This window comes from Cetorhinus maximus, chromosome 26 (assembly GCF_964194155.1).
Source record: "Cetorhinus maximus chromosome 26, sCetMax3.hap1.1, whole genome shotgun sequence".
In the NCBI taxonomy this organism is placed as follows: domain Eukaryota; kingdom Metazoa; phylum Chordata; class Chondrichthyes; order Lamniformes; family Cetorhinidae; genus Cetorhinus; species Cetorhinus maximus.
The window spans coordinates 7,583,240-7,608,332 of NC_135904.1; the positions used below are offsets into that span (position 1 = coordinate 7,583,240).

Sequence of the window (25,093 nt, forward strand, 5' to 3'; positions counted from 1 at the left end):
TTGAACCAGCCAACCGGCGGCCGTAGGGATATCCCGCCCGCGGCCGGAACTAGCCAATCGGCGGCGGCGACGAACGGGGCGGGGACTCGCTTGGGGCCAACGGTTGCCGCGCGAGCTTCGCCAGCCCCGGTCCAAGGGCGACGATGAACACAAGAGATAAATAAAAGTAATCGGATAAAAGCCGCTTCCATTCGCACCGCCTACCTGAACCGAAGGTAATCCGGAGAACGATTTTTAAAAATTTATCACGTAATGGTTTTTCTTCAAATATAAATAAAACACTAACTTGCTTGTATATCGCAGTGAAAATGGGCTCTTTCCTCACTCTTTCTCCCGATCTGTCTGTTTATAAAGGTGGATTTTATAAGAGAAGCCACGATTGGAAGGCGCCGAGTATGAACACAACCCCGCGGGTTTTCTTTTTAGTTTTTATGTGGAAGCCGCGACTCAACCTAACTTGACTAACGGCCGACGTCACGCGGTGCAGGCGTGATTGACAGGAGCCCCGGGGAAGGGGGCAGGGTCTGGAGGGGGAATCGAGCCAATCGGATCGCAGCGATAGTCTCCAGTGGGCGATGCCTGCGCCGCAGGAGGGGAGGAGCCAGCGCAGGCGAGCCAGGAAGGGGGCGGATCGGCTCCCATGTCAATCACGCCAGTCGGAGGCACAGGATTGGCGCAAATAGAGGCTGCTGAGTGGTCGGTCAAGCTGGCCAATGGGAAGGCGCACGGTCTCTTGGCTAAGCAGCGTCTGGTCAGGGCACAGAGCAACATTAGACAGGCAGGTGGCGTCTTCAAGGTGCCCAGTACATTCTGTGTAGAGAATGGCATTCATTAAAGAAAAATAATTATTTATTTTTGTGGAAAACACTGCAAATGCTGGAAACCTGAAATAAAAACAGAAAATGTTGCAAATGCACAACGACAACTTATATAGCCGAAGAGAAGCATGTTCCGAAGAAGTCATATTGGACTGAAAACGATAACTCTGTTTCTCTCTCCACAGATGCTGCCAGACCTTTCCCAAGACTTTGTTTTTATTTCAGATCTCCAGCATCTGCAGTATTTTGGTTTTATATTTATATAGTGCCTTTAATGTAATGAAACAGAATAACAGACTGGTTGCAGCGCAGAAGGAGGCCATTCGGCCCTTCATGCCTGTCCTGGCTCTCTGAAGCAGCAAACAAAAGTTTGGCTCGAGGCATGACATTCAGTAGATTGCAGTGAAATATCTGCTCTGCTACGCACGAAACCCTGAGCCAGTATCATGTCTTCTGTGAACTGTGAATTTAGCACAGGATGCGGGAAGTGGCGCTCAACGGGCTGCACTCCAGCCCTGAATCAAGTGGCACTATGCACCGACTGGAGTCAGCTATCCCAGGTCAACCATCTATCCGCGGTGCTGAAAAGTCCGAAGGTGTTTTACAGGAGCATTATAAGACAAAAGTATGACACTGAACACCATGTAAGGACATACTAGGGCAGCTGACCAAAACTTGGTCAAAGAGTTAGATTTCAAGTAATTACTTAAATAAAGAAAGTGGAGTAGAGAAGTGTAGCGATGGTATTGCGGAGCTTAGGACGTAGGAAGCTGAAGTTGTGGCCACCAATGGTGGAGTAGTTAAAATTGGGATGCTCAAGGAGCTAAAATTAGGACTGGAGGAGATTACAGAGATGGGGAGAAATAAGGCCATGGAGAGAAGGCAGGTTATTTTTAATATTTATTTGCAAACGATCCCGGAGAATCCGGTCGGGGCCCCAGGGAGAATTCTCTTTTCCTATGTTATTGTTTGTGATTGTGTGAAGAGATGAGCTTGTTGGGCCATGTGACCTTTCATCAGTGGAGTTATTCCCTGCTGCTGAAATCCTCTTCCTTGCCTTTATGTCCATAATTGACTATTCTAATGTGCACGTGGCTGGCCTCACACATTCTACTCTATGAAAACTTGAGGTCATCCAAATTATCACCTGTATGCTAACTTGCACCAGATCCCATTTACCCATGACCATAGTGCTTGCTGCCCTACACTGGCTCCCAGTCAAACAAAGTCTTGCTTTTAAAATTTTCATCCTTGTTTTCAAATCCCTCCATGGTCTGGCTCCTCCCTCTCTCTAATCTTCTCCAGTCCTACAATCCTCCAAGAGCAGTGGAAGCTGGGTCATTGAATATATTCAGGGTTGAGTTTAGCAGATTTTTGATCTACAAGGGAGTTAAGCATTATAAGGGGCAGGCAAGAAAGTGGAGTTAAGGCCACAATCAGATTAGCCATGATCTTAGTGAATAGCAGAGCAGGCTTGAGGGGCCGAGTGCCTACTGCTGCCCCTAGTTCTTATGATCTCCTATCAGCAATCCTCTAATTCCAGCCTCTTGAGCATCCCCGACTTTAATTGCTCCACCATAGATGGCCATGTCTTCAGCTGCCTGAGTCTGAGATTTATGGAATTCCCTCCCTAAATCTCTCCACCCCTGTCTCACTTTCCTCCTTTAAGACATTTCTTAAACTTAACCTCTTTGACCAAGCTATTGATCATTTGCCCTAATAACTCCTTGTATGGCTCAGTCCATTTTGTTTTATAATGCCTCTGTGAAGCACATTGAGATATTGTATTTATATAGCACCTTAAAAATAAAGTTGTTGTGATTGTAGACCTTCAGCTGCACTTGTGCTCTACAAGACCTACGCTAATACCATTGTTCTCCTGACACATGTTTCCTGCTCAGCCAATTGCGACCCAAAAAAAATACCTGCTAGGACTCACTGTCATCTGTCAGGAAGATGTATTTTTCACCATATTCCCTTTGCCAATCCAGCAGGTTTACCTCTCTGATATGGCCGGCTGCACAGAACCCATATGCCAGCAACCAGCTGCACTCTCACAAGCTGCATTAAGGATAAAGCTACTTCGGTCATCTATTCAGAGCCTTCCTGAAAGTTCAAACTCTTAATTTTCAGACTTTAGGAAAGTGAGAAATAGAAATCACTTCATCAGAGTTTCTTAATTTAAGAATCTTCAAATGCTGAGAAGCATTTGACAATTTTTTTTCGAAGATTTATGGAGAAGCCTCAATTTAGCCACACCATAACATAGCACTACATTTCTAAATGTTTATTCAATTAATATGTAATAAACTGTAGAAAGGAAAGCAGCAATCATCTTTTCTGAATTCAAGAAGAAAATGGGAAGCTTTTAGCTGTTCTTCAACTACAATTATATGCTCTTTTAATAAAACAGATGATCAATAAAATAAACAAATAAAAAGGGGTCAGCCACAATTATATGTGCTATACCCTATTGCATAGTTGCCAAGAGAATTGCAGATTGAAATAATGTATTTAGTCTCAAAGCACCTCACGTATTGAGATAAGGCAGTGTAGTGGTTATGTTACTGGGAATGAGCTAAAATTTCACTATGGCAGTTTGTGATTATGAACTAATTTTCATTTAAAACTGGAAATAAAATTCTAGTGTTAGAAAAAGTGACCATGAAGCTGTCGGATTGTTGTAAATGTCCAACTAGTCCATTATAATCCTTCAGGGAAGAAAACCTGCTGTCTTTACTGGGACTGTAGTCCCACTCCTAATGTGATTGACTCTTATCTTCCTTCTGAAGTGGATCAAAGAATAGCACATGAACTACATTGGTTCAAGAAGAAGACCTACCTCCACCACCTCACAGTAGCTAAGGATGGGCAATAAGTGCTGCCCTTGCTAACCATACCCGCAGCTGAGAATGAATTAAAAATGCAGTGGATTGCATTGAAGTGAAGTCATTGTTATGTCGTCAAAAGCAGCAGCTGTTTTGCAGTCAGCAAGTTCCCATAAATAACATTGAGACGAAAGATCGGTTAATCTGTCTTTCTGATGTTGGTTGAGGAAGAAATGCTGGCCTGGACAGTGGGAGAAGATTCTGCTTTTCTTACAACAGTAAGTTGAGGTCTTTAATGGCCATCCAATTCACTGGAGAAGCAGGCCGTGGTTTAAAATGTCATCTCAACTGAGCTGAAATAACAGGCCTGAAAAAAATTACTTCGTATTGAAGAGCCCCAAAAAAATTGGAAGTTTCGCTTTCCCAAAAGTAGTTTTAGTTAAATTGGTTTAACCAATTTTGGTTAAATTGATATCACTCTTGCCTCTGAATCAAAATTTTATGGGTCCAAACCTTAGTTTAGAAATTTAACACACAACCTGGATTGCCCTTTCTGCAGTACTGATGGAATACTATAAAGACAGAGATGCAATCTTTCAGAAAAGATTTTAAACTGATTGTTCAAGTGGAAGTAAAGTTTCCATCAGCACTCGTCAAAGAACAGACAATTGTTCTACCCAACATTTCTCCCTGAACAGAAAACAGATTAAACAGATTAACCTCTTCTCGTTTGCTCTTTGTGGAACCGTGTTTGATGTGTTCACTTGCATAACAACAGTGATTACACTTCAGAAAGCAATTCCTTGTTTGGTAAGATGCTTTGAGGTGTTCTGAAGATATGAAAATAGAAGTTATTTATTTTTGATAATTTGAGTGCACTATCACCAGCAATGTGAAAAGAAAGAAAGACATGCATTTATATAGAACCGTTTACAACCTCAGGACACCCCAAATCACCTTAAAACCAAAGAAGCACTTTTGAACAGGGGTCACTGTGATAATGGAGGAAACACAGAGCCAACTTGCCCATGGTAAAGTCCCACAAACAGCAATGAGAATAAAGACATGGCTGTGTCAGCCATGACTCATTTGGTAGCACTCTTGCCCCTGAGTCACAAGGTTCCGAATTATCCCCAGTGTCCTGGTCAATATTTATCCCTCAATCAGTATCTCAAAAAACAGACTATCTGGTCATTATCAAATTGCTGTTTGTGGGAGCTTGCTGAGTCCAGGTTGGCTACTGTGTTTCCTACATTACAACGGTGACTACACTGAAAAGTACTTCTTTGGCTGTAATGTGCTTTGAGACGTCCAGTGGTCATGTAAAGTGCTATCTAAATAGAAGTCTTTTTTTTTCTTAGCCTGTTTTACCGAAGTTGAAGAACTCCCCTACTCTTTGAATATTGTCACAGGATCTTATACATCCATTTGAGGGAACAAATGCCCCCAGTTTAACATCTCATCCAAAAGAGACACATTGAATAATGCTGTACTCTCTTAGTGGTACCCTGGAGTGTCAACCTGGATTATGTGATGAAGCCTCTAGTGTGGGACTTGAACCAACAATCTCTGTCTCAGAGGCTATATTGCTGCCACTGAGCCAAACCTGACATTCAAATGAAATAAATGATTATATTCTATGCTTTGTATCAGTAACATAGTCAACACATAAGAGAAGATATTAGAAATATTCCTAATATATATGTGAATACGATTCCTAGATTAATGAAATCCAAAATGATTAACCTTTAGAAATTAAACCCATTAAAGGTGGATCTGATAATCTTATATTTCTCTTTTTAAGAATAAAAAGATATTTTGCCCCATCTCTCCTGAGGGCACTGACTTGTGAAGAGGTACAAATACGCAAGTGCCTCCAGCTTTCAAGTACTTTGTCTGAGAGATCATTCTTCTTGTGAACTCAGATAATAAGTGTCAGTAGCTATTTAGGGGTAACGGAACAAAAAAATGGTTGTATTTGATGGTGGTGGTTGGGGGGTGGGGTATCTCAGCATCCTGTCATCACCCAGCCTCCAGAAACGTTTTCTAGCAATGGTCACTGGTTAACAATGAGGGGAAAGAGCTCTGGTTGATTTTTTTATTCAGTCCTACCCCAGAGTTGCTGATATCAATTATAGAGAGAGCCCTAGTTCAGTCAAATTCAGCTAACTCAGCACATAGCAGGGATGGAATCTTCATCCTTCCAGGTCTGTATGGCTCAGTACCGCACCACAATGTGCATTTATCATCATGTTATCAAGGTTGTTGGTTTATATTTCTATTTATTAAAACAATTCAAGATTTGAAACTTCCTTGCAGTAAATAGATGATGAAGTGATATGTCATTTAAAGAGTATATTTGTGTTACATCGTGTGTGAACTGAATATTAACTTCTAAAATTACACAGCAAACGAGGCAACATGCGCACATGAATACCCAGTTTGGCAGCCTTTTAAGCCATTGCTTTTGGTGACAACATTTTGTACCAGCCGTAATTGTCTAATGTTTGCTGCAACATCCAATTGTTGAAGATTACTGCCATTATTTCAAAAGAATAAAAATGTTGACCACTGTTTACTGCCACTTCGTGACAACCAACAAGGCAACCTGCTTCTGGAACTTATCAGCTGCGATTTGGCCACATGACACAGCAGCAAATATGTGTTGGGCTGCATGAATAGGTTTGCTACAATGGTAAGTCCACATGTGTTTTAATTACATTGCACATGACAGGACTGGATTGGCAATCTTCCAGTGAAATGGATCTGAATAGTTCGCATTTAACATTATTCATTAGTTTACATTTCACAAAACCACAAATTCCTGATTTGTATTTTTGTTCTATACCTCCAGCAGAGGATTGGAAGTTGATGTACTGGGGGCATAAAAATTAATGGATTTGATGAAGGAGTGCAGATTAGGATAAAGGCCTCAAACGTCTAGATGAGTTAGAGTTTGTGTAAGGTTCAGCAAGAGCAATCAGCAAGGAGAAACATCAGAAACAAAAACAGAAATACCTGGAAAAACTCAGCAGGTCTGGCAGCATCGGCGGAAAAGATCAAAGTTGACGTTTCGAGTCCTCATGACCCTTCAACAGAACTAAGTAAAAATAGGAGAGGGGTGAAATATAAGCTGGTTTAAGGTGGGGGGGGTGTGGGGAGAGAAGTTGGGAGGGGGTGGTTGTAGGGACAAGCAAGCAGTGATAGGAGCAGATAATCAAAAGATGTCACAGACAAAAGAACAAAGGTGGTGATATTATCTAAAAGAATGTGCTAATTAAGAATGGATGGCAGGACACGCAAGGTACAGATAGCTCTAGTGGGGGTGGGGTGAAATAAGACTAAAAGGGGCATAAAAGGTATAGATTTAAAAATAATGGAAATAGGTGGGAAAAGAAAAAAATCTATATAAATTATTGGAAAAAACAAAAGGGAAAGGGAAGAAACGGAAAGGGGGTGGGGATGGAGGAGGGAGTTCAAGATCTAAAGTTGTTGAACTAAATATTCAGTCCAGAAGGCTGTAAAGTGCCTAGTCGGAAGATGAGGTGCTGTTCCTCCAGTTTGTGTTGAGCTTCACTGGAACAATGCAGCAAGCCAAGGACAGACATGTGGGCAAGAGAGCAGGGTGGAGTGTTAAAATGGCAAGCGACAGGGAGGTCTGGGTCATTCTTGCGGACAGACCAAAGGTGTTCTGCAAAACGGTCGCCCAGTCTGCGTTTGGTCTCTCCAATGTAGCGGTCTCTGGTCTCTGCTACATTAGAGAGACCAAATGCAGACTGGGCAACCGCTTTGCAGAACACCTTCAGTCTGTCCGCAAGAATGACCCAAACCTCCCTGTTGCTTGCCATTTTAACACTCCACCCTGCTCTCTTGCCCACATGTCTGTGCTTGGCTTGCTGCATTGTTCCAGTGAAGCTCAACGCAAACTGGAGGAACAGCACCTCATCTTCCGACTAGGCACTTTACAGCCTTCTGGACTGAATATTGAGTTCAACAACTTTAGATCTTGAACTCCCTCCTCCATCCCCACCCCCTTTCCGTTTCTTCCCCCTCCCTTTTGTTTTTTCCAATAATTTATATAGATTTTTCTTTTCTTTTCCCACCTATTTCCATTATTTTTAAATCTATACCTTTTATGCCCCTTTTAGTCTTATTTCACCCCACCCCCACTAGAGCTATCTGTACCTTGCGTGTTCTGCCATCCATTCTTAATTAGCACATTCTTTTAGGTAATATCACCACCTTCAACACCTTTGTTCTTTTGTCTGTGACATCTTTTGACTATCTGCTCCTATCACTGCTTGCTTGTCCCTACAACCACCCCCACTTCTCTCCCCCACCCCCCCCCCCCCCCCCCCACCTTAAACCAGCTTATATTTCACCCCTCCTATTTTTACTTAGTTCTGTTGAAGGGTCATGAGGACTCGAAACGTCAACTTTGTTCTTTTCCGCCGATGCTGCCAGACCTGCTAAGTTTTTCCAGGTATTTCTGTTTTTGTTTTGGATTTCCAACATCCGCAGTTTTTTGTTTTTATAAAGGAGAAACATCAGGTTTTAGGGTGAAGTGTGTTTGAGCATTCCAAAGGGTGAGCATAATCAGAGGCCACTCTGGAGCTAGAGGCAAGTAGTCCTGACATGGAACCAGATGTGAACTTTAAAGCTAAGATCAGTGTTGGAAAGAATAGTACTGTTGCCAACTTTTGGTTTCAATGTGAAAATGTGGCTGGGGAGGAAAACAAAATTGGTATCTGAGGCATGAAATATCTGGCAGGAGCTGAATAGGATAGTTTCAGCCTTGATAATGTTCTGGCTTAACATTTAAAACATTAAAGTTTATACAGAAATTGCTGGATTTTTTTACTCTGGAGCAAGATTATCTGGGTATGACTGAAGCCCATTCACTCAAAGAACAAATTTCAGGCAAAGACCTAGTATTCACAGCAAGCCTTATTTTCCCACCCTGTATGTCTACATTTCAGTTGGAACAGATTCCAATCAAACAAGGTTCCTCGTATATTAGCAGTGCCATCGAATGATAGGGACAAGATCCACAGTGATGAAGGACACTAATGTAATCATATGCAAACAATTGCACAGACCAAAGATCGTAATCATTCTGGTAGTAGCAACAACATCTTGCATTTATGTAGTGCCTTTAACATATTAAATTGTCTTAATGCACTTCACAGGAATGTTATCAAATTAAATTTTACACTGAGCCACATGAGATATTAGGATAGGTGATCAAAAACATGATCAAATAGGTAGGTTTTAAGGAATATCTTCAAGGAGGAGAGGTAGAAGGTTGGAACGGTATAGGGAAGGAATTCTAGAGCTTTAGGGCCTTGGCAGCTGAAGACATGACCTCCAAGATGGAGTGATGACATCAGGGATGCACAAGAGGCCAAAATTTGAGGAGCAAAGAGTGTTGTAGAGCTGGAGGAGGCTGCCAAAATCAGGAGAGGCAAAGCCATGGAACAATCATATCACCTCAAAAGTGAACAATAAACATTCAGACAGCATTGTCTAAAAATTTGTCCTTGAGTCTTATCTAATTTTAATTACTGCAAAATGGCAGTTTCCTCTCAAGTGACACATGGACACAAAGCTGCTGTAAACATTTAAATTGGCATGCTCTACAACATGTATTCACAAGAAAAATGGTTTAAGATGAGTTGCAGGCACTCAGTCTTGAGCAACCGTGTTTATCAGCTCATTGAAAAAAATGTATATTTTCCTGTTGTGGCTACCTCGTGCAATGAATAGGTAGGTGAAACATAAACAGGATGCAGAGGTTCCTTTGAATCCTGCTCACCCGTAGCACCTGAGGCAGGTGTTGCTACTGTGCAAAGGTTAGCATTGAGCCTCATTAAAATATCAACTACGTGCTTATATATGACAAGTTGCAATGATACTGTAACTTCAGGCAATGGAAGAAAATATGGTGCCTTTTCTGTGAAATGATTGTCAACGTTCAGTGCTCAAAAGTCAGCATAGGTATCAATAATCATTTGGTGTATCCTCCATTTATTCAACAAATGAGTGACCTTTTCAGTTTGGCAAATGGAATAAACAACACAAGATTTGTTGTCTGAAAAGCAATGTTGTATACTGCTATCCCTCAGACTCTCATTTGCAGCCTTTTTACGTTTTTATATTTTCTCAAAGCTATTATGGCAATTGCTCCTTTGAGCATTCTCTCATGCACCCTAAGCTCTAAATATATGAAGTTTCCTCCTCCCAGATCCTCACTGCATGGAATTCAAGACTCATTGCATTGCAATTTTATATAAATCATTGTTTCACAGGACCTCAAAACTGACATTTCTGACCTCTGTCGGTCTTCCTTTCCTCTTACAATCTACAAGCCTTTCTAATCTCTTTAAAACTGTTTTTCTCCAGTACCCACAATACTCCCTCCAAGGCTTGGTTCTGAGAGACCCTAGAGTCATATTGTCCAGGGCTTTTGTCATCAACACAGCTGCAATATTGTATCTGCCCCTATTGTGACAACATAACAATTGTTTCTCCCTTCACTGCAATTTCAATTTACTACTTGGATTCATATTTCAGCCTTATTTTGTAGTGGAAGAATCTTTAGAAGGATAGGCTGATAGGGTTAGACGAAGAAGGGGAGAAGGAGGCTTGTTTGGAGTGTAAATACCAGCATCTGTCTGCCGGCCAGGAAACGGTGTCCAAAGTTCTATTCCAAAAAGCCAGTTGGTGAAGAATGATACCGGAACCAATCTGTACTCAGTTTTACATTTATTTACAAAGTGAAACACAGTTCAGTTTTGGTAGGTGTCTCTTTATATGTGCTCAAGTGAAACCACAATAAATGCCCTCCATCTGCATACAATTAAACACAATTGATATACAATTAACATTCAACAATTTAAGTTGGGTCCTGTGGTTCATTGCAGCAGGAGCTCCAGTGAACTTTCACTTTCGGGTTTCCAGGTCACGAATTTTTCTTGCCCAGAAGAGTTTGGTATTGGACAACTCGTCGCTGCCCTGAATTGTTGGTCTTTCAATGCCTTGACTGGCCATTCGATCAGAACACTCCAATTGGATAATCGGAGATTCCAGGAATATGCTCAGCTTGAACACACTTTTATGCACGTGGGGGTCTAATGAAGTTAAAAAGAAATTATTTTCTACCAAACCGTACAGAAATCGCTCTGAAAAAAAATCGGCGACTTTGATTTAGATGCCAAATGTTTGCAAAAGATTCGGGGTAATGGTGCTGGTGGTGGAAATATTTTCCCATGGGTTAATTTTTAGGAGTTGAAGGGGGCAGAAAGGCAGACAGAGTGAGAAAGGAGGGAGAAAGACATAGTGGGAAAGGAGCAGGAGAAAAAACGAGTGGGAAAGGAGGCAGGGTGAGAGAGACAGAGTAGGAAAGGAGAGAGAGACATAGGCCGGAATTTTACCCTTCCCTCCCCCGGTGGATTCTGAGGTTGGGGTGGTAGTGTGAAATTGCCTGGACGGGATTACCACCCGCCCCAATCTGGTAGCGATTTTATGCTGGGATGGGCAGGACCTCAGACTGGAAGCCTGCCCTTTGCCCAATTAAGGCCCTTAAATGGCCATTTAAAGTTATTTTCCCACCCAGCCTCAATTTTTAGGCTGGTGGGCAGATGACAGCTTGGGTGGGGTGGGGGGGGGGGGACATGTGAAAATAAAGTAAGTTGGATCTCAGGCAGGAAGTACAGGGTGGTGCCTCCATCAGAAGCCCTCTTCTGACTGGGCTGCCCTCCCATTAAGGCCCAGTGACCTCCGAACCTATCCCCCAAACCCCGATCGCATCCCCTGGCGACCCTCAAGGCTGTCCCTACCTGCCCCGCCCTGGGACCCCTGCCACATATCTGTCTTCTGGTCCCCAGAACTTAGTGCCAGGCAGCTCCCTGCATTGCTTCTTGTGGCCACTGCAGCACTGTGCCTGGCGGGACTGGCAAGCTGCTGACCAATCAGGTTGGCCAGCAGCTCTCCAAGGTGGGACTTCATCTCAAGTGAGGGGCAGAAGTCCCGCCTATGCCAATCAATGCTCATTAGAGCGTAACAAGGCATCAGAGCTGCTGGTGTTGGTGGGGATGTGTTCCCCGCCAACTCTTCGGATGGGAGACCCCACCATCCTAAAAATTCAGCCCATAGTGGGAAAGGAGACAGAGTGGGAATGGGGAGAGAGAGATGGTGGGAAAGGAGAAAGAGAGGGAGAGAGAGAGAGAGACAGTGGGAAGGGGGAGAGAGAGTGAAGGAAAAGAGTAGGAAAGGAGAAAGATGGCAGGAAAGGAGAGACGGGGGGGAAGAGAGAAACAAAGTGGGAAAGGAGAGAAAGAGACAGTTGGAAAGGAGAGAGTAGGAAAGGAGAAAGATGGCGGGTAGGAAAGGGGGAGAGACAATGTGGGAATGGGTAGAGTGAGATACAGAGTAGGAAAGGGAGGAGGATGAGAGAGACAGAATGGGAAAGGGGGAAGAGCCACTCTGTCTCTCATGCTCCTCCCTTTCCCACTGTGAGTTTACCTCCTTTTCCATTTTGTCTCTCTCCCTCTCCTCTCTTTCCCACTCTATCTCTCTCACTGTACCCCCTTTAACTCCTATAAAAATAACCCAAGTAACCTTCAAAAATTTCCACCACTAGCACCATTACCCCCAACCCCCAATTCTGTCACAAACATTCCGCGTTCAAATCAAAGTTGCCAGGTTTTTTTTCCAGCATGATTCCCATACAGTTTGGTAAAAGGCAATTTACTTATAACTTCTTAGACCCCATGCGCATTCACGAAAGCGTATTTAAATTGAGCATGTCCCTGGAATCCCTGATAAGCCAGTTGGAGCGTTCTGACCGAATGGTCAATCAGGGCACTGAAAGGCGAACCAATCAGGGCAACAAAGAGCTATCAATGCCAAACTGACCTGGGAAAGAAAAAAATCACTTCCAGGCCACTATACCCCACCATGCCCTTCCCCCAATACTCCTTCCCACCTCCCCATAACTATCGACACCACAGGTATCGCCAATAAATAGAACAAAGTACTGATGGTGGGAGATTTCACAATGATAATGTATCTTCCAGCAAGATATGCTAATTACCTAGACAATTTTTGATCCTGTCACTTTGAAATCATGTCTTCAATAATGATCGTACATTCAGCAGAACCTCAAACAAAGCAGGGGAGTCATTTGCAACCAGAAAGTCTGTACTTCTCAATGTTGTATCATTCTGTGGTCTGGAGAATATGAAACAAACAAATTCGTGAAATGACTGAAAGGTGTTTGAAATGGAAATTTATACTCTGAAGGTTTTCAGTGCAGCTCGGTTTACAATGTCCACATGACTACAGAGGATCAAATCAAGAAGTGTTTCTCTAGTGGGAGGATAGGATACAAATTTTTATTTGAAATTTTGATTATGTTTTCAAAATATTCTTACAGATATTCATGATACAAATATGGCAGAGATAGAGATTAAATAAGGGACTGGTTAGCTCAGTGACTAGATGGCTAGCATGTGGTTCAGACTAATGCCAAAAGCGTGGGTTTGTTTCCTGTTCTGACTGAGGCAGACTTGGGACCTGCTTCCTTGTCCTATGCCTGAGAATGGAAGGTAAAGACAAACCAGCACTGACAAAAAACTGCCAAGAAAATGGCTCAGGATGAAGCAGCAACAGGTAATGAGCCAAAGACCTGCCTCTTGTGCTGAACACACATGACATGAAGAGATCAAATATAATTTTATACCAGTAGTACATTGAGCAACTCCTATATTTGCCAATCAACCACCACTCACCTACCACCCCACACGACCACACCTCCCCCGCCCACCACCACCACCCCATCACCATCATGGAACTGTCAGTATCAGCATCATCACAAGGTAACCATTGACCAGAAGCTTAACTGGGCCAGCCAAAACAATGTGTCTATAAAATCAGAGCAGAGGCTGGGTGCTCTGTTGAGTGGCTCACCTCTAGAAGCCTCTCCATCTTCTACAAGGCTCAAGTCTGAATGCAGTGGAATATATAAGCACAAAATATAAAAAAATAGGAGTTGGAATTTGCCATTTGGCCTTTCCAGCCTGGACTGCCATTCAATAAGATCATGGCTGGTCTCCTTAACTCCAGCCTCCCACACAAGCCCTTAATTCCCTTAGCACCAAAAACCTATTGACCTTGATTTTGAATATACTCAATGACTCAGCATCCATAGCTCTCTGGGGTAGAAAATTCCAACACCCACTTGGCCAGATGTGGCTACAACTTCATTCAAGGAACTTGACACCATCCAGATGAGAAATGTCCGCTCCCCTGCTTCTGTATCAGTTACACCACCAGCATGCTCCAACTGCAGTATTTGCTAGCTACAGAATGCACTTCTCAATTTGCTTTGGCAGCACCTCTAAAGATGGGAACACCATCACCTCCAGGTTGCAAACCATCCTGACATCCATTGCCATTCCTTGTCGTTCATGTCCCAAAAGTATTTTTTTCCCAATTCATAATGAACATAGGCCCAGTTCACAAAACTGCACCAGGTTCTGACATAATTGTCAGTCACATTCTGAGAGACTGTAAAGTGGTTGGGTGGGAAGTTGAAAAATACCCCATTACTGCAACAGGAAATGCTTTTCTGAGGTACATTGCTGGACAGAGGTTACATTATACTATGATGTACCCAAACTGCAAGTTTACTTGATGCTGACATTGGGTAACTGAAACGGAAACATGTTCCATTCCACACCACTAGTGTCCCCGACATTAACGTGGAGGTAATTCTCTAAATTTATAAAAATATTCTTGTAATATTTGTCATTTAATTGTTTGCACAATACTGCATTTGAAACAATGATGAAATTACATGTTCTAAACCTCTTGATCTCAGAGAATTAACATCGTATCAGTTGAAATCGTAGGACTTGTATGGTTGCAGATTTATTCGGGTTTTTGGAATAAACATTTATAGAAATGATGATTTGAAAGCCAACACACCAGTGTATGTAGTACTCAGACCCTCCCCCCCTCCCCGCCCCCTTGTCATCTGCTAGGAGACGGAGACAAAAAGTAATGAAAATCTGCCAATTTGTCCAATCCATACATTTTGTTTTCAATTTGTTCATGGGATGTTGGTGTTGCTGGCTAGGCCAGCATTTATTGCCCATCCCTAATTGCCCTTGAGAACTGAGTGGCTTGCTAGGCCATTTAAGAGTCAATCACATTGCTGTGTGTCTGGAGTCACATGTAGGCCAGACCAGATAAGAATGGCATATTTCCTTCCCTAAAGTGAACCAGATGGGTTTTTATAACAATCAGCAATGGCTTTATGGTTTATCATCAGACTTTTAATTCCAGATTTTTATTGAATTCAAATTTCACCACCTGCCATGGTGGGATTTGAACCCAGGTCCCCAGAGCATTACCCTGGGTCTCTGGAATACTAGTCCATGACAATGCCACAGCCTCCCCCAGGAGCTTAGCTTGTTACATTTCTCAAAAAAAAAACACATTTTACCGCAGCCGTAATAAATAATTTGGAGAAAACCAAAGGCAGTGTGGATTCTGAGTTCTGAGATGAGTCTTTCATCTATCTGTGGTCACAGAGAGGACAACACAATAGCATACTGCACCCGCATTGGATTGACTTGGTGAGGGCAACTTCCAGTGATCAGGACCCCGAAATTGAAGGGAAGGCTGGGGATGTGGAGATCCTGCTGAATTTAATTTTTTTTCTTTTGTTTCCCACCGGGCGTGAAAACCAGCACCAAGAGGCTGCAGACGGTGACCCTTGGGAACAGACCCTGGCAATTGTGATCTCAGGAGAAGCTTCAGATTTGGTGGGGGGTAGTTGATGCCAATCATGGCAGGGGCTGAAGAGAGGCCACAATTGGAAAAACCGTCCAGGGGAAGCATTCCTATTCTTGGCCCACAAGGAGTGTATAAAAAAAAACACTTGCCTTCTGTAGTCAGCAATACACTTCTCCCTTTCACTGCAAAACTCAAGGTAGCAGGAGTAAAACTTAAATCAGGCTCTCAAATGCACAATGATTCAAATATGTTAATGAAGTGTCCCACCTTTCCAGGACAGTCACACAGCCTGAAATGCACTGCCATAAAAATGGCAACAGGTGTGTACATGTAAATTGGGGACACGTTCCCTGTTTAGAGTTTAACACACCACATCCGCTCCCGACCTTTCTCCCCACATCACGGGAGGTAACATTGCCTATGTCCTCCTACTGAACAATATTTAATTCCTAAAATGTACAAAGTGTGGTATACCTAATGTTAAGGCTTCACCCATACTTTGGGTGAGGGCTTTACTGAGCGTACGCTATAAAATTTATTCAATCATTTATTTCCCACCCTCCAATTTGGATCTTATCTTTATTTGCAAATCCCTCCATGCATCTACCTGACCTCTTTAATTTCCTCCAGGTTTACAACCCTTTGAGATGTTTGCGTTCCTCTGGTTCTGGCCTGTCACACCTGCCCGAGCATCATCTCTCTATAATTTGGGGAGGTGGTGGCATAGTGGTAGTGTCATTGGACTAGTATTCTAGAGATCCAGGGTAATTCTTGGAGGGGGTGGGGGGGAATCTGGGTTTGAATCCCACCACAGCAGATGGTGAAATTTGAATTCAATAAAAATCTGAAATTAAAAGCCTAATGATGGCTATGAAGCCATTGTTCATTGTCGTAAAAACCCACTTCGTTCACTAATGTCTTTTAAGGAAGGAAATCTGCCATCTGGTCTGGCCCACATGTGACTCCAGATCCACAGCAATGTGGTTGACTCTGAAATGCCCTCGAAACAAGGGCAATTAGGGCTGGGCAGTAAATGCCAGCGACGCCCACATCCCATGAATAAATAAATACAGCTATGCCTTCAGTTATCTTGGCTCTAAGCTTTGGAATTTCCTTCCTAAACCTCTCACCTCTGTCTTTCAGATGCTTCTTACACCTGCATCTTTGGCCAAACTTTTGGTTACCTGAGCTGATATCTCCTTATGTGGTTCAGTGTCACATTTTATTTGATAATACTCCTGTGAAGTGCCTTGGAACATTTTACTTCATAAAGCCACTGTATAAATGCAAGTTATTGTTGTTGATGAAACTAATGCCAACAGCCGATGTGGCAATTTTCCAGATGTGAAATACCCCCCTCAACCAACTTATATTTCCTTAGTTCTGATGAAGAGTCATACGGACTCGAAACGTTAACTGTATTCCTCTCCGCAGATGCTGTCAGACCTGCTGAGTTTTTCCAGCTATTTTTGTTTTTGTTCCATATGTGAACCTTGACAGTGAGTGTCAGAAGGATATTTAGTCACAGGAGGCATCACAGCCTTGCCCATCCTTAACCACATGTGTAGTTTGTTGATGAGCAACAATCTGCAGAATGAACTCCGAATCTTTTTTTCCTAAGAAAAGTTCAGGGTTGAGAAAAGTTGATTCTTGTTGTGAAGAATTATCTTCTGACCAAATTTCTGACCCATTTTTCTAGGGCACTAAAGACCAATTGCTGCTTCTAACTCAACACAAAGTTTAATCACTAGAAATAATGAACTTATATTTTATATACAACTGTATCACATCTCTCAAAAAAAATCCCAAAATCTTCATGCAGAATTAATTGGTTTATGCAATTGTTACCTTGGGCAAATGCAAAAGGAATTAGAACAGAGCAAGGTGCCATAAACGTGAATGAGAGTAATGGCCTATTAATCATTTTTTGGTGGTGTTCTGAGAGAGGATTATTGGCCAGATTACAGGAACTCCTTACTCTTCTTTGACTAGTGTCACATTCACTGCACCACTGACAGGCAAGACTTTGGTTTAACATTTTGTCTAAAAGATGGTAGTTTTGACCAGGAAGCACTCTCTCTGTACTGTAATGAAGTGTTAGTCTAGACATTCAATGAATGGAGGATACTGGTTGAATGCAATCAAATCATAAGTCGATGATAAGAATCATGGGCTTCAGGTGAATGCTTTTGCTTATCATTTGGAACTACAAGATCAAATTATTGTCTTACATTCATTAACAGCCATTAACCTACAAAATAAAAGCAAAATACTGCGGATGCTGGAAATCTAAAACAAAAACAGAAAATGCTGGAAAAACTGAAGAATGGTCATACAGACTCAAAAAGTTTACTCTGTTTCTCTCTCCACAGATGCTGTCAGACCTGCTGAGATTAACCTACAAAAGACTGCAGAACCAATGCAATTTATTTGTATGTGAGATTCAATTTTCTATATACAATCCTCACCACTTATATAGGGGTGCTAATATGATTTTCCTGTTCTATGCGTTGAAAGGTTTATACTTTAAAGTGTTCCATTTAAAGCTGGTTAATCTCCTATCACTGACTATACTTAAAGTATCCTGTATTTAAAGTATTAGGAGGCGCTGATGGAACTCAGCACTCTAATTCTTACTGTGGTATAATGTACACCATAGTAATGTTCTACATTCACAAAGTGTGAATTTGCTTGGTTCATAGTGTTAATATTTAAATGAGAACAGTAGTCTGACATCAAAAATGTTCAAATTTAGACCAAGACTATAATGAAAAGAATATACACAGATGTTAGGTGCAATTTTGTTCCTGTTTGTGCCTAGTACTTATAGCTGTGTCTAAGATGACATTTTGCAAACGCTTGCCCCAAATAACTCAGCTGATTAAGGCAGTAAATAGCAGAGCTACACAGATTAGGAAGATAACATCCCTGGTCTCCGCTGGGTTAGAGGATCTTAGTTGAGGCAGCAGTTGGGGACTTGACACCATGAGGGAGGGGAAAAATTGGTTAAGGTTTCTTTCCAGGAGTGTTGTTTTTTGAGGGCAAGATTTTTCTTGACTGATTGTTTTCCTGAATCACGCACCATCCTTGGAGCAGGTTGGGGGGGTTGGGGTGGGGGTGGGAGGGGGGGTGGGGGGGGGAGCTGCGGTTGGGTTGGTGGAGCGAATAGCTCTCAAATCTTCAACAAAGCTACTCTGAATCTGCCCACTGGGAAGCCAGAAGAGCAGCATTCCACACACACCTCCTGCCGTGTTATTTATAACATTTAGTGATTATTGAAGCTTTGACCACCTGCTCTCCTCTCCCTACTCAGAGATTGGCTCAGTAGCGCTATTTTGAATAAGATCAGCAGCCCAACATTTGGAAAATGTTCGAGTATTCTCTTAACTCTGTTCCTCTTTTCTGAAGACGATGATTCTTACTGGATAATGGTCACACGCATTTCCTGGCTGTATAGCAATACGGAATCGGCACTCTGGCTTATTCTTCCATCCCCTAAGGCCATTGAGCATCCCCAACTGCTTCTTGAATAAAATAATTGAACTCAGCACAGGCTAGGGATTGAGCCTGTGATCTTTCTACTGTCTACAGCCCTGCTAGTGAATGTGTTAATCAGCTGAACTGTTGGGATGAAGGTTTTGCAAAATGTCATCTTAAACGCATGGCTAAAAATCTGCTAGGTTTGTTGCAACTAAAAACACTAAACATAAACAGGAACAAAATTACACTTCACATCTGTGCATTTTTACATACCTTATTATAACTATGTGAGTAGATGCAAATTTGAACATTTCTGGCGTCATTCAACTGATTCTGATTTAAATGTTAGTGCCGAATCCAACATGTTAACACTTTGTGAGTCAGCATTAATGTATATAGAAAATAACAAGTCAGATGTAAATTCATAGCATTGGCTCCGCACTATTTTGTAGATTAGTGGTGGTGATGAAAACAATGCAGTGACTTAGTCATTAGGGATGGGCAATAAAAATGCTGGCATAGCTCATGTCTCGTGAAAGGGTTTTAAAAAATCATCCTGATTACACATTTTCACATTTACTACGGGATTTTTGATGGTGAGATGATGTGTATTTTTTTAGAGAGTTAGGAATGTGTTTCCTTGTTGAGACCTGACCACCCAACACAGTTTACAAAATAAAGTTTGTACCAATAAAGCTTTCATTTGTCTTCTATTATCTCTTTAGAACATGCTTCAACAGATATGCCATTGGTAACACAAGATGTTGGCAGGCAACTCCCTCCTTCACCAACAGCATTTTGGCCTGTAATTGCACTATGCTACGGTAAAGTGAATTGACTCCTATTTTGATTTTCACCCTTCCTTTTGATGGAAGTATCTTATCTCCACTGTACACTCTTTCCCAATGGCTTCACTTAAATTAGAAACGCTACATGACCTTGAAATTACGCTGCACAATATTAGTACATGAATACTTAATACCTTCCTGTGTAATTGCTTTGCCCTTTTAATGGAGGAAATAATTTGTTAATTTTGAATGGTTTAATACTTCAGTTCAAACAGCAGAAATAGAAGTTTCATACAGATGCATTATGTGTACATTGCAGATTGTAATTTCAAGGCCCTTATGAATGGAAAGCATGACCAATTTTATCATTCAGTGGCATGCTATTTTGATTTATCAAAAAGGGACAGATTTGTTGGGTCTAATGTTTTTCTGTTCCAATAGATCCTAATGTTCTATTGAATTGTATTGAACAACGCCATCTTCCAGGTCACTTAGTAGCTGTTCTGGATTCTTCAGAGTATGGTCAGTTGCTCAAGAGTGCCTTAGGCCGAAGTGCCCAAGTTTTGACTTTGTGTGTCAATTCAGTAGGTGCATTATGTGGAGTTTCAGGGCCACAAATAAGTTTGAATCAATACCCCCAGTAATTCCCATGTCTCTCAAATTTCTGATAGTAACAGGTTCTGGTATTCTGATGGGGGATTACTCCACCGATTGTGAGAAAACAGTACTCAAAACTGCTTTCCAAAAGCCCATAAAATTCAAACATGACAACTAGTAAGAAATGTACGAATAATTCCCTGTAGGATATGAGAGTTGGAGAATCATGAAAACTGATATCGTGCCTTCGGATGATGCTGTTGAGTGCTTGTAGATGAGGCATTGAAATGGCCAAGAATAGACCCTTGGAAGACACCAGAGGTAACAGTGCAGAAGCACGAAGAGAAGCCATTGCCAGTGATTCTCTGGCTTTGATTAAATAGAGAAAAATGGAACCATGTGAGAACAGTCCCGCCCAACTGGATAACAGTGGAGAGGTGTTGGAGAAGGTTGGTGTGATCAACCATGTCAAAGGCTGCAGACAGGTCAAGAAGGAAGAGTAAGGAAAGTTTACCTTTGTCACAGCCACCTAGGATGTAATTTGTGACTTTGTTAAGAGCTGTTCTGGTACTGTGGCAGAGGCAGAAACCTGATTGGAGGGACTCAAACATGGAGTTATGGGAGAGATATGGAATTGGATTTGGGAGGCAGCAAGGATTCTGGAGAAGAATGGGAGGTTGGAAATGGGATGGTACTTTGCAAGCACAGTGGAGTCAAGGGTTGTTTTCTTTTAAGGAGAGGGATGATGACTGCAGATTTAAAGGAGAGAAGGACAACACTTGAAAAGAGAGAATGATTGATAATATTAGCCAACATGGGAACCAGGAGGGAAAATGGGCTCCTCAGCAGTTTAGCGGAAATAGGATTGATGGGACAGGAGGCGGGTCTCATCATGTGCTCAGAGAAGCACCTTAACCAAGACACTGTTCTTGGGGTAGGGAGTAGGCTTTGTTGGAAGATTATTTGACTGTGGGGGCATCATACCTAAGGTCAATCTTTTCCTAACCCGACATCTGCACAACCAAATTTCTGGTGCTCAGGCTGATGGCATGGGTCCAAATCCAAAACAACCAGCTGCTCTAATCCACGTGCCATTGTTAGGAGAAAGTGTGGATATTTTTGAAGAGGGTTACTGAATCCCTCTCCCCAACCTGCTAAACTGTGTCGAAGAGTCATAACAAAAAAAAGAGAAAAGGAATCACAAAAAATAAAACAAAAATTATACTCTGCCTGCTTAATGCATGAGTCTTCATTTCAGATTTTTCTGCTTGTACTAATTTAGCTTAACTTGCAGAATTATATAAGTTATGTGCATAACCTTCAAATTTATGTTTTATCATAGACTTGCTCTTCTGATCTGACTGTCAGATCAATGAGATTTAAGACAGCTGACTGTACTATTTTTGTGAAATGCAAAACTTAAAATGCAGAACGAAAAATTGATTGATTAATTTGAAGAGTTGTGAATCAACCAGATCCACTGCTACAGCGCCAAATTGATTCTGTCATTTTAGTGCTCGTCAATTCCTGCTTAATTTCATAGCATTAGCACTGGAGACTTTAATACAATTAAGACAGTTGTAAAATTAGTCAATCTTCAATGAAATGAGTGAGAAGATCAGTCTCACATTGCGATCTGTTAATGCAAGCATTTACATTCCTATACTGCTAAGCAATATCAGGAAAAAAAAAAGCAGGACAAAATATTGAAGCCAGCTGCTTTTGTTAGTTTTTGTGAAGATAGTGCTGCCTAATCCCAGTTTGCAGGTTCTATTCAGGAGGGAGAGAACCCAGAGTAAACTTGCTGGATGTGGTCAAGCAGGACTAAGTGAAATTAAAATGAGTCTTCCCAGCAGCTGACCATAGCCCAATTAAAGTGTCTCATCAGCTGAGCTTATGTTAATTTTAATGGGTGTTAGGTATCACTAGCATTCACCATGTGAGCTTTGCATAGTCTTAACAACCTAACAACAACTTGTATATATATAAGTCTTTCATACAATAAAACATCCCAAGGCATTTCACAAAAGCATTATGAAATAAAATAAGACACTGAACTACAAAAGGAAATATTAAAGCAGATGACCAAAAGGTTGGTCAAAGAGGCAATGTTTAGGCAGCGTTATAAAGGAGGAAAGAGAGACAGAGGTTTAGAGAGGAAATTCCCAAGCTTAGAGCTTTGGCAACTGAAGGTTATCATGGTGGAGCAATTAAAATCAGGGATGCCCAAGAGGCCAAAATTGGTGGAATGCAGAGATCTCAGAGGGTTGTGGGGCTGGAGATTACAGAAATAGGGAGCAACGAGGACATGGAGGTATTTGAAAACAGGTTGAGAATTTTATAATTGAGGCATTGCTTAATGAGGTGCCAGCGTAGGTCAACAAGCACCAGGGGTGATGGATAAATGGAATTTGATGTGAGTTAAGATGTGGACAGCAGAGTTTTGGGTGATCTCAAGTTTATGGACAGTAGAATATGGAAGGCTGGCTGTGACTGCATTGTCTAGAGGTAACAAATGCATGAATGAAGGTTTCAGCAGCAGATAAGCTGAGGCAGGGGCAGAGTTGGGCAAAGTTACGGAGATGGAAATTAGTGGTCTTAGCGGTGCAGATATGTGGTCTGAAACTCACCTTGGGGTGAAATATGACATTGAGGGTACAAACGGTCTGGTTCATTCTCGGTTGCCAGGTAGTGAAATGGAGTCAGTAGCCGGACAACAGAGCTTGTGGTGGTTAAGAGAAACTTGCATATTTGCTAAAGCATCATGTGACATTGAGATTCTCATTGACGCATTTGCTCTCCACGGAACCCAACTTAAAAGCAGCCAGCTTCAATATTATGTCTCCTTTTGTCTGATATTGTTTAGCAAGGAATGTAAATGTTTACATTAATGGCCTGGAATATGAGACTGATCTCTCCCTCCGCCATTTATCTCTTTGAAGATTGCCTAATTTTACGGCAGACATGAATGTATTAAAGTCTCTGGTGACAACACTATGACAATAAGCAGGGAATAACATACGCTAAACAGTCAGAATCAATTTGGTCCTGTGGAATTGGACTTGGTTGGTTCACAGCTCCTCAAATTACAGGTTTAAACCAGCAGTGATGGAACATATTACAGATGAACGAGACCAAGAAAACCTAAATCAGAACAGGCCGACAAAAGTTTCAGATGGGATCCATCATCATCTGATACCAGCTTAACTTCGCTTTCAGATGCTGACAGACCTGCTGTCCATTTCTAGCATTTTTGTGTTTTATTTCAGATTTCCATCATTTAAAATATTTTTGGAGCATCGTTCAATTATGATTGACTCAACATTTCTTCAAGCAGAACTGAACAACAAGCTATGCTTGTTATATGGAGGAGGAACAGAGAATAATAATTTTCTTTTCTTTCCTTGTGTCAGCATACCCGAACCTCAACCAGATCTCAAAGCAGAATTGGTGTGGGAATCTGTGGAAGAGTTGAAGGCTGACTACTTGTCAGTTTTCCTAATACAGGAAGACCATGCAGCAAGATTAAAAAGAGCAATGAGCAGAAACATTGCAAAGAGACTTAAAATAAGATTACAGTTATTAATTTTACTTTCCACCAATAAATTCCTACGCTTCTAAATCACTCCTAATCAGCTTTTAAAAATTTAACTTGCAAATTGATAGATTTATGGACCTACATGGTTTCACAAAGGCCTGCTTTTTATGAGAGTGATGGGATTTGGTCCATGTACCTCTTTTACCTACATCTGTAGAAGGCATCTGGTGTGGTCTGAAAACCTTCCTCTCATATAAATTTCATAAGACTGATGTAGCCTCAATAAAAGTTCTTTTGAATAATATATAGCTAGTAAATGAGATGAAACCAGTGAATTTTAACATCAGTTTCCACTCACACCACTCCCTCTCCCGCCCTGCCATAATATATATATATATTTATAAGAATGAAATTAATGTATTTTGCCCATTTATGCCAGCAGCCCTCAGAGAGCTCCTCACCTTAATGGTCATTCTTCATGCATGAAGCTAGACAGTGAACACCCATAGAAAATTACAGAATTATTACAGCACAGAAGGAGGCCATTCAGCTCATCGTGTCTCCCCCCTTCTCCAAAAGAGCAATGCATCTAGTGCCATTCCCCTGGCTTGTCCCCGAAACCCTGCACACTCTTCCTTTTCAGATAATAATCCAATTCCCTTCTGAATGCTTCATTTGAACCTGCCTCCACCACAATCTCAGGGATTTGGAGAAGAAACACCTGAACTCAATGCTTTCCACACTGAACGCTCAAAGACATGCATCTAATAGCAATCAGGAACTGAAACACTGGATAATTGTTTTTCTTTGCACTAGTTGAAGACTCACTGATCATTTGCAGTGCCTCTTGCACACCCTGGCAGAGATCTCCTAGCCTAGCACTATTTTGGACTGTATGGTTTGGTTACACAGTAGGGCCAGGATTTTCCCCTCGGCGATTTGGGGGCGGGGCCCGCTCGCCGAGGGGAAAATGACGTCAGGAGGAATCCCCGACGTCATCTCGGGCCATTTAAATTTTTAGGAAGGCAGGCGGACAGCGAAATCAGCTGTCCGCCCGCCGACCTGTCAATGGCCAATTGAGGCCATTGACAGGCTCATTAAGATAATTAAATACCTGCCCGTCCAACCTTAAGGCTGGCGGGCAGGCCAGGAGCCCCAGCGGGTTCCAGATTATTCATGAAACTTCACCCAATGGCGGGATGAATTTTCATGTCCGTTTTTAAAAAATGTAATAAATTTTAA

General features: G+C 41.9%; 1 protein-coding gene and 1 long non-coding RNA gene across 9 annotated transcripts in view; one reads left to right on the forward strand and one right to left on the reverse strand.

Annotated features, from left to right (window-relative positions):
• glceb (glucuronic acid epimerase b) overlaps positions 1 to 460 on the reverse strand; it is a 124,974-nt gene extending 124,514 nt beyond the window's left edge. Inside the window, exon 1 of one of the 5 annotated variants that reach the window (XM_078530057.1) lies at positions 205 to 460. The gene's annotated coding sequence lies outside the window, so the exon portion shown is untranslated. The remainder of the gene's footprint in view (positions 1 to 204) is intronic. The other 4 variants (XM_078530052.1, XM_078530051.1, XM_078530056.1 and 1 more) reach the window with 4 other exon arrangements.
• On the forward strand, positions 85 to 24,821 carry LOC144668256 (uncharacterized). Of its 4 annotated transcripts, XR_013573462.1 has the most exons (5): positions 85 to 215; positions 355 to 778; positions 17,821 to 17,884; positions 19,654 to 19,733; positions 24,495 to 24,821. It is a non-coding gene; the product is annotated as an uncharacterized LOC144668256 (long non-coding RNA). The 4 variants fall into 4 exon arrangements; XR_013573463.1 differs by lacking the exon at positions 19,654 to 19,733; XR_013573461.1 differs by lacking the exon at positions 24,495 to 24,821 and having other exon boundaries at positions 19,654 to 20,379.
• The last annotated feature ends 272 nt before the right edge of the window (positions 24,822 to 25,093 follow it).